Below are 22,916 nucleotides of genomic sequence, written 5' to 3'. Positions count from 1 at the left end.
AATTACCAGTTTGATGCTAAGCACTTGATAGTTGTTTATCGAGACTTGAAATCTGTCTGCTCACTTTCTCGCGTTGAATATTATCGACCTACTAGCCACTGTTTCAAAATCTATGCCGCATGCCATCAAACATTTCTTCATTTCTAATTAAAAACTCTCCCTTACTTACCTCTCTCGCCCCTTGTGTTCGTGGAATGAAAATCACGAACGAGCCGAGAACTTCGAATGTTTCTCGCGTAACGATACAATTTCTTCAAATCATCGTTCCTAACGTTCAACATCTTAACTAATTAACCATACTGACATATTTTTAGAATATAAACTCGTCAGACGTTTCAAACGGATCTTACGTTTTCCAGAATGATTAATATTCATTTAAATAAATTATAACTAAGATCCTCTTTTCATTCTCCAACTTCTCCTCTTTTTCTTTTTTTTTCTTCTTCGTCTCCCTTCGTCCATTAATTAATCGCGAATATTAAGAAGATCTCTATTCCACTCGACCCCTTCTCACTTATCACATCCGACCAAAACATTTTTCAAACGTGAAGAAACAAGCGAACGAAGCTTTCTCGATACAATACTCCTCCCCCCTCGAGCTCATCCGTCCACGAAGAGGAATACGGAAATGGAGTTTCAGCAAAATCGATCGAGAAAGTTTCCACTCCAAGAGTCCTCCACGAGTTTCGATAACCTTTCGTCTCCCTTCTCACGGTCACAGTCCTCTTCCTTGGCTTTTTGTCCAGGCAAGGCGCTCTCCTTATACGGTCCAACTTAATTAAATCGGGTCACGATTTATTTCCGAATTTCTGCCGAGACGGTGCTAACTTACGGTCGGTTTAACGCCCCATTTCGTTCGTCCTCCACAGAGATTCGGATCCAATCGCGCGATTAGCACGCAGTCGCGCCGCCGATGAGGCCGCGTATCCGGAGGGAGGAGCGTGCTTCCTTCTCCTTCGTCACGTTTCTTCTTTTTTCTTTTCCCTCGTTCGAAAAGAGGGAAAAAGCGAATTTAATTTAAGCGTGATGTATCGGCATTGCGTTTATGTCGGGGAAGGGAAGCTGGTCGGAAGGAAGTCGCGTCGCAATTTTAAATCGTGTTTTTGTTTTGCTCTTCCGATGGCGATGGCCTTTGGAACGGCGAGAAGGCGTTGGCTTGGATAAAGGTGTGTCCTCGTGAGAGAGAGAAGGAAGGAAAAGGAACGAAGAAAGGTATTTAGTTAACGGGAGAAAAACGTAAGAGTGAGTTTTTCTTTTTTTTTAGGTATGATTGCTAAAGAAAATCGATGGAATATTTATTATCGAGTATAAATGTATAATAAAAGAAAAAAACGGTGTCTGCATTATAAAATATTAGTTCGGTGAAATGATCGAAGCTATCGAGATTTATATTATCGTCTCGTTTTACGAATGGATTCTTCGTTTATAGATATAGTGATTTACCTCGTAGTTGGCCAGTTCGTAGTTGCTCTGAAAATTGTCCAACGAATATTAAATTTGTCGTCCTAATTCTTAACAGTTTTAATTTCGTTATTTTATAAACTTGGGAAACTGAGTTTGTAATTTATTAAGTTTAATATTTAATTGAAATACGTATAAATAAGTAAGTTTAGTGTTAAGTAGTAATAAAAAAGTTTAATAAGAAATAATCACAATTACTCTTCACCGTATTTCTATTTCTTTAAACAGCCGTATAATTGTGCAAGAGCGATACAAATTCGATATTTGAAAATTCTAAGATTCCTCTAAAAAATTCAATCTCTTAAATCATCATCTGAAAATTGTAAAATTCATATTACATGCATCCTTCTTTATCGCGTTCAAATCGAAAATACGGATTTTAATTCAATAAATTAATAAATTATTTATGATACATTATTAAATATTGATACAATATTCTCTATCAATATTCAACTCAGTATACAACCAATTATATTTTACAAATTTTCAATCTCAATCTCCTCGTATCATTCTACGATTTCTATTTACCATTTACTCTGTTCACATCGAAGCATCAAATTTGTATATTTTGGTTATTTATACCAGCTACAGAAATACAAAAAGAAAAATAATAATCGATTAAATTTTCTTTTTCAATGAACATTCAATACTCACGAAATGAATAAAGATTTTTCCTCGAGCGGGGGATGCGAACTTTTTTACTCGAGGAGTGTACTCGAAAGAGAGATTCCACAGTGTGTTGTTAATATTGTTTCGAGAGAAACACTTTTCGCGTTGCTATTTATAGGGTGAATACGTTAGCAGTGGGCGTCGATCGGCGTGCTTTGACCCGAGGCATTAAGCGTGCGCAACGCTACGTCGCGTGATAGAAGGCAACCTCGATTAATTACCTATTTATCTTGAGGATTATCGGTGTACGGTGAAATGTATGGCGTACAAGAATATTAGCGTAGCGTGAGTTTCGGGACGCATTAGTGTAAGATACCGTGGTATCTTCGCTCCAGGATTTTGTGCTTTTAATCTTACCATCGAGACCGTGATCGTATAACGTTTTAATTACCCTTACCGTGGATAACGGAGTATCGTGGATTAACTCGCGTAGAGCAGAGTATTCGGAATAAATACCTGGAGAATGGAAAAGAAGAAACAGAAGTAAAGATTTTAAAAGCTGAATAATGTATAGATTAGTTGAATCTGATCGCGTTAATAGAATTAAAAGTCGGTGGAATTTGCGTGGAGGAATAAATTGAGTAATTAAAATGATATTCTTAATAAATATTAAGAAGATTTTATCCTATGACAACAATCAAATTTAATGTTTTTGACGATATGTTAAAAGAATCATTAATTTCTTTTTTTTTATTTCATTTCATTAATGAATGAACGAATAAAAGTTATAAAATTAATTCACTTATTTCGTAAATTACAGATATTTCTTATTGCAATACCAGTTCAGTGTTCAAGCAAGAGAAATAAAGAAACCTAGAAAACCTGGAATCGATGAAAATTGTATCGATATGAAACAATAATCTTATTTTAACATGATTTACGTCATTTATATTCTTTCGCGTTGGCGATTTAATGTAAACGCAAAAAGGGAGGGAAAAAAAAGATCGATGACGGGGAGGAATGCGGTATTAATTAAATATTGTTCCCGGCCGATACGATTGTTTAACCGAAACCGGTTTTTCGAAGCGGAGAATTTCCATTTACTCTTTCGCGTCCATCCCGTAACGTGTTTGTATATCGACGTAAATATACGGCGTATTATTATTTTATTCGTAAAAGCTTGGTCGTTTCGCGATCGATAATCCACCGTCATTCTTTCTACGTAATTTTCTACGACAAATAAATGCGCGAAGTAAATACGTTTTCTGCAGGTTTTCGGTTGTGTGCGCAAAGCAACCTGTGATCGGCAAACCTACTACGGTATCGAACTTCCACAATCCCAACAATGGATATTGGTTCATCCCTTCGACGCACTTCCGACCTCAATCAAAATCCCAAACTGCCTTCCCATCCGCTTCTCTTTGGACTAACTCTTCCTTTCTCTCTCTCTCTCTCTCTCTTTGATTCCCATCCCATCTTTGGAGCGGAGTGAACGAGGCGATCTCATCCCCGAATTCCTTACAACAATGCCTCTCTAATCCGTCATGTTTGCTCTGCCGCTGAGTACACGATTGTTGCTGCTACCGTTCTGAAATGTTTCGATAGCGTCAAACGGGCGCTTTCGCCTGCATGACAATTCGTTTTCGAACCACCATTGTTCGTTGATTAAACGAATTGTGATAGACGAAGGTGGGAGAGTGGGACGAATCGTCAGCGGAAAAAAACGCGAACATTTCGCGTGTCTAACGACTCGATCTCGTGGAAAATTACGTTTCTTCTCTTTCACCGATGTTGCCGCCGTGTTCGTCCCACGATCGAACGTCATTTCAACTGTGTTTCTATATTCTATACAGTTTTCATCGAAACGATGCTCGCGTCTTATTTTCTACGTTTAATAATTGGAAACTCTTTAAAATTTCTGATATAAATTTCTGATATCACTTTTCGTTAAGAATAAAATTAATTTCTCTTCAAAACATGTCTTATCCCTGAAATTATAAAATACATCTCAACAATTTTTGTTCTTGCTTTCAATAAAAAAAAAATTTCTACTGATCTATATATATCTAATAGCTCTACCATTTTCGATTTCACAATTGGACACCATCCCGGGATCCTAAAATCACGTACAATATTTTCTAATTCGACGACGATTTGCGTTTCGTTTTGGAACGAAGCTAACAGCGCGGAGGGGGAGGGGATGGTCGCGAATCGTCTTTTGTAACGTTTGAATGGGAGAGCGGAATCTTTTGTGGGCTGAAATCTTTGGGAAGTAGTCGCGTCGGGTGTATGAAAGGGTGAACCGCCGGGGATCCCTGGGAACCGGGATCCGGCAAGAATTTCCCTCCCCACCCATTCACTCGCTTTATGCGTCCCACCCTTCTCGCTGCATCGGCGATCCCTGGCAAATATAGTCGAGGTCCCAACTTTCGATTTTGTCATTTCCCTCCCTCCCTCCCTCCCTATCCCTTGTTTCACGAATCGGCGACAATTGACGGGAGTTTACGAGTTGTCGCCGTACACCCCCTCCACCCCCGGGCCCTTTCACTCGGACAGAGGGGTGGGTCGGGAGGTAAGGCGCGTTCATTGTCGAATGCTGACTGGTCTCGGTTTTTATCACTGGCCCTAGGGGGAACGTGGAGACATCCACATCCACGGGGTTGTGGAAAAGTAGGTTTGCCATCTTCCCGTACGTTTGACGAGTCCCGAAGGGAACATCGGTAACCCGACAGCCCATCCACTCTAGCTTCTACATTTTTCCGCGTGTCGAACGATCGTACACCTGAACAACGTTTCCTTTTTCTTTATCTTCCTCTTCTTCTTCTTCTTCTTTTTCCTCGATCCCCCGTCTTCGCTGTCTCCTATTCTCACCCTCCTTCTTCCTGTATTCTGAAAAAAAACGCTGTCCTAAATGGCGTTTTGTCTTCTAACTATCAACCAATTTTCTTAAGTGGAAAAGTTTCGTGATATGTTGGGCAGGGAAGGGAAGGAGAGATCGAGAGATAGATCGATGATGGAGATTGGGAAATAATTGAGCCCAATGCTTTCTTGTATTCACAATGTGTGGAATAATTATATATATATACTGAAAATTTTCAATAAGTTGCTGGAATAATTTATTATTCCAAGTATTTGAATATGGCTATCGACATAATCGTGATCAACGATTCACTCAAGACTGTTATCATATTGTCATTTTCTTATTTAGATAAAAAAAATTTATCCTCCTATTTATATTGCTATTCACATCTCAACTTCGAATCGAACGATGGTTCATCGAACGAGGAAGAAAATTGTTTCGAACGATACTCTTCGTATTGAAACGATGGTGCACGACAAAGGCGGCCGGCCATAATTAAGATTCATCCCTGGAACAGTGCGCGGGCGGAGAAAAATAATAAGTAGCCGGACAAAAACTGGCTGGCTTGTTAATCCTTGTAGGCACTTAAGCCAACATGCTAACAGCCGTCTCGAGTGGCTGGCCGGTACGATAGCCCAAGGCCTGTTAGTTCGGCCAACCTACTCCTCCGGCCACGGGATCATGTACCACGGGGGTATGCACGAGAGAAAGAGGGAGAGAACGTGGTCTGGAGCCATCCCACCACTGTCGCGCGCCCTTGGATTCACGTGTGTTACACGCCACCCCGAATGAATATCGGGGCACAATACGTGGCCAAGCGTATCGTGACGTCGTATCTTGGTTACTTTCGTTGCTCGTTAAAAAAGACGTGTACGTGTATGTATACAGGGAGTGGAGTATTACTTGTGTCAAACCTCGCCTCCTCCAAAGGGAGCAATATCGGTTTGGTAAAAAGAGAAAAGTGGCACGAAAATATGTATACTTGGCTAGGGACGATTTTTCGTTGCTTGTGCATAATTTCAGGGCATGCGTCTCTCCAACCTTTCCAACCGGTTCTTTCGTTGATATTTATTTGCTCGCTCTTCACGACCACTCCTTATTGCGTTTATGCAAATCTATTTTAAAAACGGGAGAGGGAGGAGTAGCAACGACGAGTGTATTGACGACGAACATATTTCCTGGAAACTCGAGGGCGACGTTTCGATCTTCGTACAGAAATTTTTAGGGAACTTGTCGTAGTTGAAGGATTTGCGGTAGGAAAAATATTCTTCGATTATTTTGAACGATTTGATAGATTTAATAGCTCGGCTGTTGTTGAATGTAACAGTATTCATTTGATCTCTCATTTAATGTATTCTTTAAATATATTGGCTGAAAATATTTATTATCGTATTATAATAACGTTACAATAAGAATTAAAATTTTATAATCAAGGGTTGATTTACCTTTTTAAAAGAAAAGTTCGAGATGAAGTAAAGTGAATTAAGGTAAGTCTTTAATATTTTGTTTGCATTTCCGCGTCGTTTATTTTCTAGTTATCATTGACAAAAAAGTGTCGCGGCAAAAATTATTCTTTGCTCGTTTTCGTTTTCTATAATGGATGGACTAATTCATTAAAGGCATTCCAACGTTTCCCTGTAAATGAAAGTGCAATTAGAGATATGCAAAACACCATTTATATAGGACGCAGGAAAGTAGAGGGCCTAAGATGCCATTTGAATTGTGAAATACTTGGAAGGATTCCAATATTAACCGGTGGTATGCCCGCGAAAATAATGGAAAAGGAAATGGCGCTTCTCCGACGGCCGAGAAAATTCGATATTTCGGATTAAAAGGGGGACGAATACCAGTTCTATACCCATGGTGTATCGATAAAATTCCATCGTATGTCGGAGAGAAGGAGTGAGGGAAAAAGTGTTGGGGTAAATACAGGGGAAAAATGGACGGGGGAAAGGAAACACGAGTTTTACACGGTGAACGCAAAATAATTTCGACCGCGAGGCAAGCTGAAAACCAATCCGAAAAATCTCTTCGAAAACTATCGCAGTCATCTGTTTCCGGGTTAACGTGTAAACGAAATTCGGGACTCGAGGGGGTTTCGTTTGCGCGTGTGTAAAACTGAGACGATTTCGCGGTAATTTTTTTTTTTTATCTTTCTTTTTTCTTTCCCTTTTTTCCGGTTTTCCTGCCAAAAACAAAAACCCTGTTCCCCTGCATCTAAACAGCGTTGCATTCCAAACGCACGATACAAAGCATGTAAACCATGCTCGAACATTTATCAAAGATAGAGACTTTCGAAGCTGCAAGAGTTTCGAAGAGTTTAGCTCGAGCTGCGTGAAAGTTTTTAACGGTAGAAAGTTGGTGGCCCCCTTGCATGATCTACGACTTTGGGGCGATCTAACGCGTCGTGGGGCATCGACACGACGCCCTTTACCGGTTAAAGGGTTACGACGACGGAAACAAGAAGATGTGACAGGCGAGAAGAAGTTTAGCAGGAAACGAGAGATTTGTTTCATTTGTTTGAATGGAATTAAGTTCGATATTCGTGTTCCTTGTTTGAAATAATATTCAAAAGAAAACCAATGGTTCAATGATTATACTTGAAGATGATATTAATCCTTGGGTTGAGTGAATTTTTTTCTGAAAAGAAACAAATTGTAAGTATTTTAATTATAATTTTGTTTAATTTTATTAGTCCATTTCTTTTTTTATCTTTGAAAATGTCTTTGAGAATACTTTAAGGATAAAGAAGTGGTTGCACATACATAAAATTGTATAATTGATTTTAGAAATAACAGAATGTATGTATACTTACCAAATATTGTTCATTAGTAATTTGTTCCTCTCCAAAATTCTCTCTGATTACTTATTCAAGTAAATGTGATACTTTCCGACCATTCTATTTTTATAATTGTCTTTAATCTCTCAAACCATATGACCACACAATCTCGTTTCTTTTAACGTGCGTGGCTATTGTTATCTTCTTGTCTGCGATATTGCAGAGTCACGGGGGATGGATTCCCTTCTCTCCCTTTTCTTCTTCTTCTTTTTCTTTTTTTTTTTTTTTTTCTTTGATGGAGAACAGAAACAATGACCACGATTAAGGCTTTTAGCCGCGGCTATACCGCGTGTCCAGTTCCACAATAATGCGCGCCACGCTCGACAGAAACTGAACTACATTGTACGTTGCCCAGAAGAAATGGCTCATGGATTTTGGGGTGGTTTCTACCCCGCTGAGCTGCTTTCTCGGTGTTCTGCGGTTCCTCCGCACTATAAATACCGACACCACCGAGGGTTGGCGGCTAGGAAAAAGGGGATGCGGAAGGAGCCGGTGCTTGACCGAAGAGAAAGAAAGATGTCAGACCGTCTCCTGGACGAGAACCTGGTTTTTTTTTATCCCTTCCTTCTTCTTTTTTTTTTTTTTATTAGAAAAATGGAGTTTCATGAGCTGTGAAGCCAACATTCTTATAGCCTTTCGTTGTGGGTAATTGCGTTTGTCCGACCTGGTACGCTTTTCCTCGAGTTAAAAATTACCAGACGTTGTGCAGGAAGCGTTCGAAGATCGATTTTTTCCCCTGTTGTTCCGTTGTTGAATAAATGACAGATTTTTATATCGTGTAAATACGTAATAATAACAATGTTTATCATTTATTATTCATTTTTATTTTAAGATTAATCCAACGCATTGATTTGTGAATTTGTTTTCTTCAATATCATTATTGTACACGTTTATATATTTATTTATTTAATTATTTATAATCAATACATTTATTCGTATCCAGAAGAAACGTATTCTCGAATATCTAACAATCTTGTTATTAAACTGATTTTTTTACCCCTAAAGAATTACCAAATTTAAGTTACGATTGATGTACGCTTTATCTCGTTCATAAAAAAATAAGCATCTCTTTACAATCCGAATAAATAAGATTCGATTCGATCAAACGATAAAAGCAGAATTGTTTTACGTACCGTTTCAGTTCATATTTCACGAGGGTTTTGGGGGGAGGGGGGTAAAGAGGTTTGTGTCGGAAAAATTGGAAATCGTTATTTCAGATCCCATGCTCATTCCTTTTTTTTTTTTTTTTTTTTTTCTCCCATTCTGATACGTCCCTAAGGAAGAAGAGGCTATCGGTTTACCAGATTCACCGCCAATACATATGCAATCATATTCCTCTTCGTGACCCATCGTGACGGATACGGCGGTCCAAGGGTCGAACCTTCGGGCTATTTACCTAATCAGCGACCAAGGGGTAAGATCGAGGGGTTAAGGCACGGGAAAGGGAGGGGGCCATTCGTCCGTGGAGGCCGGCAGAAGTCGTAAACTCCTGACAAGCGGCATTAAATCGTGCAGATAGGTTTGCGGTTTGTGGGTCCGGTACAGCTGGTTTCGGCGAGAGTGTGCAAAGGAGGGTGCGTTCCTCCGCTTCGATTGCAATTTCGTTTCCATTTTTTACGCTGCATAAATTTGGGTAGGACAGGTATTATCGTTAAATCGATACAATTCTTTTTATCGCAGAAATTTAAGTCACGAACTTCAATCAAAAATCTTATAAAATATATCGTGGCACGATACATTGAAGATTACGCTTCGATTAATTACTCGAATTAAAATAGATTAAATTCTCGTGTAATAAATTCGAGGAAATATACGCGAAAGCGTTGAATAAACGGGACGATTTCGAAGCATAATTTAATCGTTTCTCGACATTCGCACGATCGAATCGTGTGAGCGCGCGAAACGATAATTCGAGACTGTTTTAAATAGAAATTTCACTGAATCGTCGAATGATAACGCGTTACACGAAGTGCTCGAATCTATAAGGAACACGGTACACGGCTATTATATATAGATGGATCGCACGAAGGAAGGGGTTAACCGCATTATTTCATTGAAGAACGATGAAAAGCGCTTGCGGTGCTCGCGCGAACGGGCAATCAGAGATAGAGGGATCCGTGTAGGACAAGTGTAATTGAACTGGAGTTTAATTGAAAGTCGAGTTTCTTCGTTTTGCACGTTATATTCGTCGTGGCCATCGAAACTGTACACGTATGTCGTTTGTATCGGGACAAAGACCGGATGGGAATGGTTTTATCTCTGATAGGAGGATTCATCGTTGGACTGGCTGTGCGCCACGATGGATTTGTAGGAGAGTTGTGAGAGGTGGGGCGGGAATAGAAATTGAAAAGACGAAAATAAAATCCAAAATACTTCCTGCCACAGAATGGAACTCTGTCCTCGTTTCTACGGACGAAGGAGAAATTTATTTTTTCGCCTATGTGTGGTAAAATATCGTAAAATACCTTTCGATATATACGGTAAATATTATAGAAAAGACACGAAATTGTGGAGAATAAACGAACGAGAATTTTATTATTTAACGATGAAATCAAATTTCTACGAACACATTAAACTAATAATCACCAACTAATCTTCATCTTCATTTAAATCCGATGGAGATAAAATCACGATTTAAAAACATTTAATTCTAAAAAAAAAAAGACAGAGAAGAGAATCCAATTTATCGTAACAAAAGCTAGCGAATCCGCGAAATATTTACGCCATACCAAATCCCCCGTCACAGGATAGATTACCTGCAGCCCCGGCCAGATGTGTACCGTGGCCGGACCACCTCATTAACGTAAATGATTTTCTGACCACTTACCCCAAAGACATCGCTTGTTCCCTTGTTGGCCCAATGATAACGAGAGCGAGTACTCGACCACGGATACACCTCGCCCCGCGTGGTGTAAATATATATATACGAAATACGTCGAGGGAGCATCCAGCGGGGGGAGTTGGATCGACAGGATTTATCCTACGACGAATCGAACGATTCGCAGTGAGCGTACGCGGTCGAATTTACCTTCCGCTCGAAACTGCGTATATGCACCGGGTATACCGCAATAAAACCTCACGATACCGATTTCCTACATTTGCGGTGTGTGCAGATTACGCGATATACGAAAAAGGGATAACGCGATCGTGTCACGAGCCATCGATTACAACCAAGGATGGGGCGGGAACGTTCGGCGCGCTATAACGTTCCGTCAACCGCGACTAACGCTCTCAGCCCTGTCGCTATTATGCGTCCGGTCTTTCATCCGTTGTATTACGATTATCACGCTCATATATACGAGGCGGACAAGAGCCTCGGGTGTAGCATAGAGAGGCGCAGTCGGATGAGGCCCTATTGTCGGGGCTTTGGCTCGACATGTTGGTAACGAGCCGGTTGTTGCTACAAACTGGGCGCGTTATATACGGGGATCACGGGTGTACCGTGCAATTTACCGAGTCACAAACTGATCGATATCACGGGGGGATGAGGCAAATGAATTGATCTGATCGGCTTCATTTATTGATAGAAAGCGCGATTTAATCGAGCGTAATAAAGATTACGCGAGTCGAGTTTATTTCGTTATTATAACACGCTGCTAACGTTTTAATAAGCTCGTGCTTATTAATGGGGGATATGTTGAATATGATATTAAATGTGTACTCTTATGTTGGAAAAAATGTTGGAAGGGGATATATATATACCGTCGTCGAATCAATTAGGATTTTATCACGATGGATGGTATTTGTATTTTGTTATGGAGATTTTATAATGGTAATCGTTGTAATAGTAGAGACTTGGTTGTAAATACGTGTTGTAGAAAATAGATATTAAGATAGTTTCTTTGTTGATTAATCGCGTGGAAATTATTTAACTTCGTTATATAACCGTTAATCGGAAAGAATATTTTTTTTATACTTTTATAGTTATAATATCTACTCTAATATATTATGAAATATTATTTTACTATTCTTATTAATTTGTTACAGATATTAAATATATTATGATATTGAATAGAATACATTACGTTGCAAATACAATTACTAATTATACTATATTATTTTTATATCGTATAATTTAATTTAATCAGTTCTAGTTTCCATTTTTAATAAACAAGAGCGGGATAGGTAGGAAGGTAGGTATTTTCATTTTTCTTTAGCTATTTTGTTTCAAGTTTGCTTATCTTTATTTACCTTGGAAAAAAGCGGTAGTTCGTTTAAATAACCTATTTTCTTCCAGGCAAAACTTTTTTACTTTTTCAGAACGTTTTTAATAGTCTCGTGTAAACGTTAATTAATCTTGAATGTACAGCCATCAATTCATATGTACAATTTAAAGAATTAAAGATATCGATTCTACACGACAAATCTTCATTTTCAAATTTCCCGCTTTTTGTCTAAAAACGAAAACGAATATAATCGAGATTTACCAGTAGAATTTTCATCTATAAAGGTGAAAAATCGACCTATCCACTATAGGTACGGAATATTTCAGTCTTAACCAGGCAATATCGAGCCTTCTCGCGACTGCATCTTCCCGCACATCTTATAACTTTCCCTGTCTATGAAAACGTGCGCAGAGCCCTCATTGGCGTGATACACTTTCCCGCCTCGACCGGTAAGAGAACAAATTAATTTATCATTTCGTAGTGTTACGGTTAACAGCATTCTGGAGAAATAATGGCCAGTAATAAAGGCACGTAGCAAGCCTAAGGAACTCCTATGTACCTACGAAGAGAGTTAAAGAGAGAGAGAGAAAAGATCATCCGGGAAGAAACGACGAGAAGAGTGCGAGCGAGGCGAAGCGAGGAAACGAGCGAAACTGCGTAAATCGGAGCGAGAACGAGAATGTAAAGGACAGGTAGACAAGGAAAGAAGATACGAAACGCGATGCGCATGCGCGCAGCATGGGTGTATCTTCAACTACCCTTTCCCGTTACCCCCACCCGTTCAACGGACTCGCCTGTTTTCCTCGTCGCTCGTCCCTCGTCCACTGCTCGATTCAGTCACCGGGCCGTTTCGCGAGAGGAGAGTTTCCGCGCCTTTTCTCTCCGTGTCTTTTGCTTTTTCCTCGTTCGACGAGTTGTGCGGAAGTCGTGAAATTTTTACATCTGTGTTTAAACAACGATTGAAAAAGATTTATCAAGAGACGAGTAATAGTGCGCGAGTTTATGTGTATCGCTTTTCCGATCAAATTTAACGAGTGGCCCACTTTCGACACGGCCACATGTGTACATCGTGTCATCACGAAATATCATCGGCATGAGAATATTCGCGACATTATAGCCAGTAAATTTGCTGAACATCGAATGTGTGTTCTCGAACGAATCCGAATTGAGGTTAAGTTCAGTGTGATTCGCGGTACTCGTGCAAGCTGCTGTTTCGACGACGCTATTACGGTTTTAAAGCAGTTTAGCTAGAAGATTTATGACGTCCCGTGTGAACGAAAATTACGGATCTGTAGAAAAAATCGTGGATGGAGTATGAATCTGATGCGCAGCGAGTACGGAACAGACATAAAATTGACGTTCTTTACGAGGATCGCTGCTGATTCGTGATATTGACGATCGATCGAGTGTCGCGACTATCGACTGGAGGGATTTTTTCCTTCTCGTACTTGCATAGGACGCGTGTCGCGTGATATTGAAATGAGGTTGCATTAATTTAAGTGTGAATGTGTTCGTTGAATAAAGAGTGTGATGTTTACGTGACAGCCGGTTAGAAATAACCGCGTGAGAGCGTGGCGGGAATTTCGAACGTGCAGTTTCTTAATGATGCAACGTGGCTCGCGACGCTATGCTAGTATGACATCGATATATCGAAAACGTTGACGGTGTATCCGATATAGTATCGATAGTGTACACGAGTGAAGTGGGCTTTGGCGCGTAAACGCGTTCTCTTGATTACGTTACATAATTAATTAATCATACCACCGTCAGTAGTTCACAAACGTTGTATAATTAAGTGAAGCCGCCAGAAGTCGGGACACGTTACTGAATACCACATCTTCAAGGTATGGAAATTTCTAATTAAGCGTAGTCCCTTTTAACGTCCACTTTCGTTTCTTCGTGAAACAAGTTGGAGAGATTTAGCTCGAATAATTCTTCTGTACGGGGTTAAATGAGAAACATTTTAACGCGTAAAGTACAGAATACTAGAGATAATTAAGAGATCACACATTTAGGATTTCCAACACTACATTTGATGTATAATCTTTTTAACGTACCGTATAAAATGGATTTTAATTATTAAAGGAATGTGTTATAATTTTAAACAAAAATTTTTGCATAATTGCATTAGATTGCAGCAGATTTATTGAATTTTTTAAAATTATTATTCAATGTTAAAATTATTTTTCATTGCTCGTAGAATTTTTTTAATTAAATTCCATAAATGAATATGTTTATTTATATATATTTATAAATTTCCTAATGAAAATTTAGCTGCAAAGTATCTTGTACAAATATTTTAATATTCCATATTATAATAAAATTTCCATATTATTATTTATAGATAGATATTATACAGTTTTTATTAAGCTGTTCGAAAATTGAGATCTTTATACCTTATAATATTTCGTTATACGATAATATTTTCGCTTAAATAGATATAATAAATAGAAATAATAAATATAAAGTTTCATACTGAAAACAGTAATTTATTTTCGGAAAATCTAATTTTCCCAGACACGTGATCTTTCATGTCTGATCTGTCTCGAGCGATATATTCACGAATATAACAAGGACGACGTGTCTCTTGCCTTTTATTCCTGTGACGTGTGCTTGAGACTAACCCATATTTAAAAACATCCGGGAAAACTGAAAGCTTTTATCTATAACCAGCGTGTTTACTCAAGATTGTCGCAGTGCGCCTACGGCGACACGTTTGCATTTCTCACTTTTTTCCACCAGAATTAGTCTCTTCTGGTTTACTTCTCCGATGTGTATCGTTTTTTTCATTTTCCTTTCCTTTTGTCTTTTTCATTTCTGCATTCTTCTTTTGTATCTTTGTATCTCGAATCTCCATCGCTTACGGACAGAGTGGATTAGATTTTAGTGAAGAGCGATTTTGAAAACTGGGACAGACTGAGATTCTTTTGTGAGCGGATAACTGAAAAGGAAAGTGTTCCTTTGAATATTTATTTCACGTGAAATGAATAAACGTGGCATTCTTTTAAATCGTTTCATATGCATTATTTAAATATCTTTGTATTACGTGATTATGTTACGAGTTATGCACACATTTATGGGGCTATTTGTGTAAATAATTTCACAAACTCTCGCGACTCTGAAATTAGATTTTAATTATTTATTCCTTCAAAATTTTCTAGCATTTAATCATATTGGGAACACTAACTATTAGGAGCTAAGAATTTTAAATTTATTTAACTATATGAACAAGATGGATAGAACTCTTCATTAAAAAAGAGTTAATTTATTTTTACCTCATTATGTCATTTTTTTATAATATATTCTATTAATATATTTACACATCATTTCTTATTTTATATACGAAAGGATTATTTAAAAATCGCGCGTTATTTATATGAAGATATTAAAATATATATTATTTCATTTCACAAACGTATAAAAAAATTTTCGTAACGATAACATTTATTTATACAATAATATTTGAACGTATAATATTTTAATAATCCTATGAAATTCCAATGAATATTATCAATATTACACATCTATAACAAAAGGAGAGGGATGATTCATCAACATGGGCCAGGAATATAAAACGATGGCCTAGGTTTCTCGTTTGATTTTACGTAGTAACGGGGCGATATTCGTGGACGAGATTGTCAGGGAATGAACAGAGCGGCGAGTAGCAGCATCTATTGAAATGATATCCTTTCTAGTAACGGAAAGGGTGGAGATGCTCCGGGGCGAATATGAGATTTCAGTGTATCTACTTCGCTTATTGCTTGACATATGTACCTATGTATTAAATGGCCCCACCATCCCGTGCATCGAACCTTTTCATACAACCTGCGCCGAGAATGGAATACTAAAAGTGGGGGGAGGGGAAAGAAGAATATATCCCGACGGTGACTACCTTTTAGCCTCGCGTCCTTGCGCGACCGCGTATACCTTTGCACTAGGACATGTGAAGTCGCGCAGCAACCCGCTTTGTACGTTCACCATCAGTTATTTATTCCGTCGATCGCTTTAACGTCGACAGACTTTCCATTATTCGGCGCAACATCCTTTAAACGGGGCTCCCTCTGTTCCCTCCATTCGCTATTTAATCACTGTTTTGCTTCGTGTATTTTCTTTTATTCTTCTCCAACCCCCTCTCTTCTTTTTTTTTTCTAATTTGCGTTCAAATCGTCGAGTTCCTTTTTTGAAAGAAGATTAACAGCTTACGACAGTTTTACAATTTTCTACGACGTTAAAATTCCATGGCTCTTAAAATTTGTTCAAATTTTCCAAAAATGATTCATCGTTTAGAAACATTTTTGTTAATGAATTAGAAGAGTTTGATCTTTCGAGATCTGACAATCTAGTGTGATATTAATTGTTAATTATTTGAACAATATTTTAATATAATATGATAAGAATGATATTGCATCCGTAATTAAAATATTTAATTCTAAGTAGTACAACGTATCGATGCTGCTACATATGATTCACAGTGTTGAGCGTAGCAAGTCGTCTACAAAACGGCATCACGGTAACCACACCGTGTTCGAATATAGTGGAAATAGTGGATCTCGTTTTCAAATCGTTCATCGTATAATCAGAGAATCCGAAATTTTGCTCTATTTTGTACCTTTCACAGCCCTTTCCGATTCATCCATGAATTCGGACCCGCGCATAGGTCAGAATACCCGGCTAACCGAATATTGGCGCCATTGATATGCATAATCCTTTTACTTCAATATCGCGGGGGCCGAGTGTTCGAAGTAATCGATACACACACCTGCCATGCACCATTGCATTATACATGCAATATCAATGTACATTACGATGGCGCGTACGAGCCAACTAACGACAAAAAGTTACAAACTTTTTTCCCCTCCCCCGGAAATCTCTCTCTCTCTCTCTTTCTCTCTTCTGTGGTTTTTATAACAATGTATAATGAGAACGTGTCATTTCGAGAAAGGAAAAAACGAGAATTATGCGAATATCCATCCAAGATATGAAAATATTTCTCGTGTTCGGGATCGGTGGAACAATATTTATACGAATCCGTGAAACGAATTCAATTAAGAGTCGAACGAAACTTTTCATGGAGCGGAGGAAACTCTTTTCGAGGGTGAGAGGGGAGGGGAGGGGAATCATATTCGTTAGTTTTCTAATAGGGAAGGGGAATTTTCCCCCAATTCCGTAACTCAAACGCATACTCGTGCAAACGTTCCTTGATATTTCGTTTAATCGAACCCTGGACTTGGTAAGTGAGTTACGGGAGTCGGGCGAATTCGTTTGAAAATCTTCAAGTGTTTCTCCTCTCGAGTTGTTCTCTCCTCGTGGTGGAAACGTATCGATTGGTATCGATAACCTCGCCGTCGAATTCTCGAAACGAATTTCCGCTTCGCCGATTACACGAAAGTCGACAATGGGGTTTGTTATTAACTTCTTCGTATTCCCCTTTATTTATTTTTTTCTAATTTTTATTTTTTAATTTTCTCTTTCTTTCTTTCTTCTTCTTTTTTTTTTTTTTTTTTTTAGATTTTTTTCAAGATGATGGCTGAATGATGTTCAAGAAATCATGGATTCTCCGATGCAAGTTAATTGCCAATCAAGAGAACCGTTGGAAACCACTTTTACCACCGGCCAATGTTTCAAAAATAATATTCCGTTTACAACAGCAATAAAGCTATTTTTCTGCTGGGAGCTTTTCAGAGACTGGTAATGAACATCTATCTTTTAAAAAAATTTTTTTCCCCACATGATGCGAAACAAAGAGTCGAAGAATCAAATCGATCAGAAGAAAAGTAGCATTCATCGTCAAATAGAAGGGAGATCATCTTTCAAGTGGCCGCAAACATTTCAACTCTACATTATCTTGAAACATTATGAACAATGTGTAATCGATAACGATCTCCAACAATTGATGACAATAAACAACAATACAATCGTACATTACATTTTTTTATTTTTATCCCAAATATGGAATCTCCAATTCCTCGATCCAATTCCTTGCTATGATTGTCCGATATATGTATATATTTTTTTAATATCGTGATTGCAAGAAGTTTCTGTCAAACGGAGGGATAAAAATTTTCACGCTGGAGAAAATTGTTCCTAGAAAAAAAAAAGCTATTAATTTCGAGATCTCGGTACAGAATTTGATTATTCTGGATAAATGTGAAATCGATTTTCTAACGTGAAATCGATCCCTCGTTGTCGAGGAATCGGCGAAGCAGCATTGCCTTGCTAAATCGATTCTCTGGAGATGGGTAGGTACGAACGAACGAACGAACCGTTCCCAGTAAGGACGAAGTCTCGTTAGTCAAGCTGGTAATCAAGGCTTCGTTTCGATCTCGTTTCAAATTGCTTTTCGTGCCTTCCTCAGATCGAGAAAAGACCAACTTTTCGCGTATTCGTTTCTACAAATTCTGGCGATCACGTCTCGGGAAAAGATGCGAGCAGTTCTCTCCTTTAAAGCTTTTTGCGAGGATATAGATTTATTAAAATTATTTATAACGCTTTTCTTTTTTACACTGATGTTCTTATTATTGAAAAGAATAAATTCGAGGAATTGTAGAGATACCTTTTTGACAGGGATTTTTAAATTTATATAAAAGTTATATAATGTGTACAAAAAGCTAAAAATAATGTTAGATAGGTAATATTTACCTATTACCATGCTTTTATGTATTGTATTGTATTTTGTGCATCTTAGAAATTTGTTGTAAATACACGATTCTTTCTGCAAATATTTTAATTTAATTAAACGAGCAATATTTCTTATTGTTATTTTCGTTTCATAATTCATTCTCGTCACAAATTATATATTCCGCGAGTATTTAAATAATAATAATTGTTTCCCGTAGTATTGAATTACAATCAGTTTGTTATTTTGCAGTGAAATAAAAATAAGTATTCGACTTTTAATTTCGCTGTATCGAATCGTGCGAAACTTCGGCCAGGGAAATTACATTTTCACGTAACGAGACGACTAATTCGATCAAGTGGAAACAGATTTTAGAAGTTCGCGATTGGATATTTAATGCTCTTAGCGGAACTTTGTTTCTCATCGTATTGATTATACTGTAATTATTATACGTGTACACGCGCTACTGAATTCGGGGATGTAAGTTATTTTGTTGAATATAATTATCTTTCGAAAATAAATTTCATAATCTTCGCAAATTTATGACAATTCCAATTCATACAAATGCATAATATATATAAAAGAAAAAGTTTTTAATAAATTGTATCCCCAGGACTGTTTCACATTTTAATGATATTTAAAATATTTATTAGCACCTGTGTTTATACTCTATAATAACATTTTCCACGAGAAACATTTGGATATTTTATGCATTGAAATATTGGAAGTTTTGAATTATTTAATTCATTATATATATATATGTATGTATAATTTTCATATCGAATACATACAACTTTTCGTTGCAATCACGCTTCAATGGGTTATAATAAAAGACGAATGAATCAAACGAGAAAACTTTTTACTCGCGGACGATATAGACAGACGAGTGATAAACACGCAAGAAAAAAATATGCTCGATAAATCGTAATAAATACGAATTAAATGGCGTTGAACGCGCTCCAACTCCCATTTTAAACGGAAGAACGAAAATTATCTGTTTTCAGCGTCATTGATTTTCTTCTCTGCACCGCCAAACGAGGTCAAGTGATAATATGGCAGGAAAGGGTTAATACAGCCTGTTTCATTGAACGGAACGTGATCTTCGAGCACCTCTTTTAACGTTTCTTTTATCCGTAAGAGAAATTTTCCTTCGATTTATCCACAAATTTTTCTGTACTGTAGTTCATTTATTTATTTATCTGTCAAACAAAATCGGTTACTGAAAATGCTGAATTTTCTATACCGTGTTATTTAATAACAAATTCATTTGCACGCGGTAAATGGAAATGATTGTTTACTGCGAATATCAATTAAATGATATCTGAATTATAAATTAATTATAACGCAATTTCAGATATACAGGATGCGAATAATTAATACAATCCAATAATCTAAATGTCCTTTATGTTTACTTATTTCGAAATACTCACCTATCTCGAAATATACAATTGTACTTTGAGCATGAATGCTGAAATTTCAGTGTTCATAAAACTCGCAATGCCATCTCGTTCTGTGGTTACACGATAAACTCTTGCCCACAAAGAGGTTCGCCCCTCGCAATTGAAATACTCTATGCAAAACAACTTTATTCGCCCTCATCTAATCGCATCAGTGGACGCATAAAGGGCCAGTGATTGCAATTCGAATGCAATAGTCCTGCTATGCTGGGATGCATCATCGTCATTCGATCTTATCTCACGATGTGCTTCATTATCTTCGCAATGTATTAATATTGTAACGAGGATTTCGAAAAACGTGTTATGGATTAATCTCTGGTACGTATGATTGTACAATCATTCGCAAAAGTAAATGATATTTTCACCGAATTAAATTATAAACTCGTGCAATATTTGATAATGTAAATATTATTTTATATTATCAGATTGATAGATCATTTAATGTTTCGCGAAACTGTTTATTTTATTGTTCTTCGTTAACGATAATCATTTTCCACAATTTTCCGATGAAATTTGATGACTGTTTTATATGTTTATTTATTGTAGGATATCTTGAGATTTTCTCAAAGATATTTAGAAATTGATAATGCGTCTATATCTATGAATTATTATATATCATATGTCGCAAAAAATTATTACCTTTTCTTATTTAAAATTTATTTTAAAATTTATCGCTATCTTTTTTTTTAGCGATCTTAACATTTTTGCGAAACGTTCTACACGTTCGAAACATATTTTCCTCCCGTGTTGTTGAATAAATCGATATCAATTATCTTTGATGTTTTAGTCGAGAATACAGAGTTTACGGTGGATCTCGATCCGCCCACTAAATGGTACACAGAGTTTCCAAATAGTCACCCATGTAATTCTATAGCACGTAAACTAAACCATGCTCACTGTAGCTTAACTTTGCCGATTGCACGAAAACCAGTTCACCCTTCTATCCGCTGAATTAGTTACTTTACTATATTCGATTCGATAGAAATTTTTTTTTTTTTCTTCTTAATCATCATTCATATTTCCATCTCAATATTCTTTATAGATTTTGAAAAATAAGACACACTATTCTTTCTCCATTTTTTAAATTCAAATTTACTTCCATTTTTTAAATTGCATTACAATATCTCTCTCTTCAAATCTCTCTTCAACTATGACAAATCAATAATCTCATTTAATATATATCTCTCTCTTTCTGCTATGTATTAACTTCGACAAAAACGAATGACAGTATCCAGTATTTTTTACATTGCAATCGACATTATAACAATTCTCTCTTTCTCTCTCTTGAAATTGCATTATTTCGTTCCGGTAGTTAAGTAGTAGCAACAATAAGGTTCGAGCGATAGGTCACGTTTACCCTTTCACTTCCTACACCTCCCACGCTCTATCGGTGTTCTATTTAAACGTGGTAATAATAATCGGGAAGTCGGCAATCTGAGGCGCTCAAACACGCAATCACTTCTAAATACAGTTCGAGGGTGTTTCGAATCAAAACATGGTGGTGTGCGGCCGCTTTGGCCGTTGGGCTATTTAACCGGCAAGCGACTTCAAAGTGTGCATGTTTGAAGCGTTTACTCAGCAACGGGAGAAAGCTCGACAAGCTTTGCTAAATAAGAGGAAGGGCAAAGGGGGATAGAGATAGAGAAAGAGAGAGAGAGGGGAAGGGACACTGGGGCTGGAGCGAGAGGGAGAGGGATAAAACGTAAGAGAGAAGACGAAGGATGGCGAGTAAGGTACGAGCCGTTTGGGAACAGTAGAAACGTTGCGATTTACACGGACATATCGCGTATAATCCCTGCTGAGGGATTATTGCGAGCGTAGGCGAAAAACGAGAGGAGCTCGTACGAAGGAGGTCGTGTCCCCTCCATCCATACTCTGTTCCTTCGCTCCATATTTTCGAATTAACGGGTCGGATGATAATCCCGAGTTACAGTTTATAACCCGCTGGCTTTATATTAAAATTCCATCGGGTATGCTTCTCGTAATATATTGGCTTCTTCGTGATCATGCTTAGAATCGTTCGGTCCAAATTGTTGTGGGTTTGTTTGGAGATATTTAACAACGACGAAATGCACGGCTTAACTAAGTTAATTTAAAATTTGTTAAGTTAGATTTGTAAGAACAAGAGTTTGAAAAGGTTTCTGAAAAGATTAGATAAAAGAATAATCCTCTAATCTGTCAATAGGAAGAATCCAAAGATACGATTAAGTAATAAAAATTTTTTATCGTAATTTTGACGAAATATATTGAATTTATCGAACTTTGATTAATTTTGATAAAAAGACTAATTTACTATTTTAAAAATTATCAAGTTAGGTTAAACTAAACTAGATTAAACTTTGATTTTGATCTAAAATTAACACGTCTTGAGATGATCCATTCGTCAAACAAAATCTAAATGTTAAAACTATAAATGATAAGTTATTTATATATTATATCAAAACTTATTAATTACACGAGGAATAGAGACGTCGAAGTTGAGGAGTCGTGGGTGAATAGAGTCTCAGCTTCACGGGAATATAATAGATAATTGTCCGGCTAATTTCTCGAAACTCTTACCCATTCGTCCGTACATAAAGCCGCCACTTATGTCCACGGAGATAACGGGCTCGAGTGCAGAGGTATTGGAAAATAATGAAGAGGTTCACCCTCGCAGCTGTTGAGCCTCCCCGTGGCTCAATGGTGGTCTGTCGATGACAACGAGGTAATTACTTTTCAAGTAGCAGACGTGCAAATGAACGGCGATTTAATCTGCCGATAATATTCGCTGCCGTTTTTTTTTTTTTCATTTTTTTCTTTTTTTCATTTTTTTTTTCTTTCTTTCTTCCTTTCATTTCATCGTTCTTCGCCCGCTTCTTCGCAAAGACGATCGTAACGATCGCTCGAATTTATTTCTGTTCGTGATTCG

General features: G+C 37.5%; 1 protein-coding gene across 2 annotated transcripts in view; it reads left to right on the top strand.

Annotated features, from left to right (window-relative positions):
• LOC408896 (semaphorin-2A) overlaps nucleotides 1–22,916 on the top strand; it is a 503,815-nt gene that overhangs the window by 92,434 nt on the left and 388,465 nt on the right. Inside the window, exon 1 of one of the 2 annotated variants that reach the window (XM_006562478.3) lies at nucleotides 12,778–13,779. The exons of the other annotated variant lie outside the window; for it this stretch is intronic. The gene's annotated coding sequence lies outside the window, so the exon portion shown is untranslated. Of the gene's footprint in view, nucleotides 1–12,777; nucleotides 13,780–22,916 lie in introns of those variants that run through there. 2 annotated transcript variants of the gene reach the window in all.

Source organism: Apis mellifera, linkage group LG6 (genome assembly GCF_003254395.2).
Source record: "Apis mellifera strain DH4 linkage group LG6, Amel_HAv3.1, whole genome shotgun sequence".
Lineage (NCBI taxonomy): Eukaryota > Metazoa > Arthropoda > Insecta > Hymenoptera > Apidae > Apis > Apis mellifera.
The sequence above is the reverse complement of the archived record's forward strand: the minus strand, read 5'-3'. Positions and strand labels throughout refer to the sequence as shown.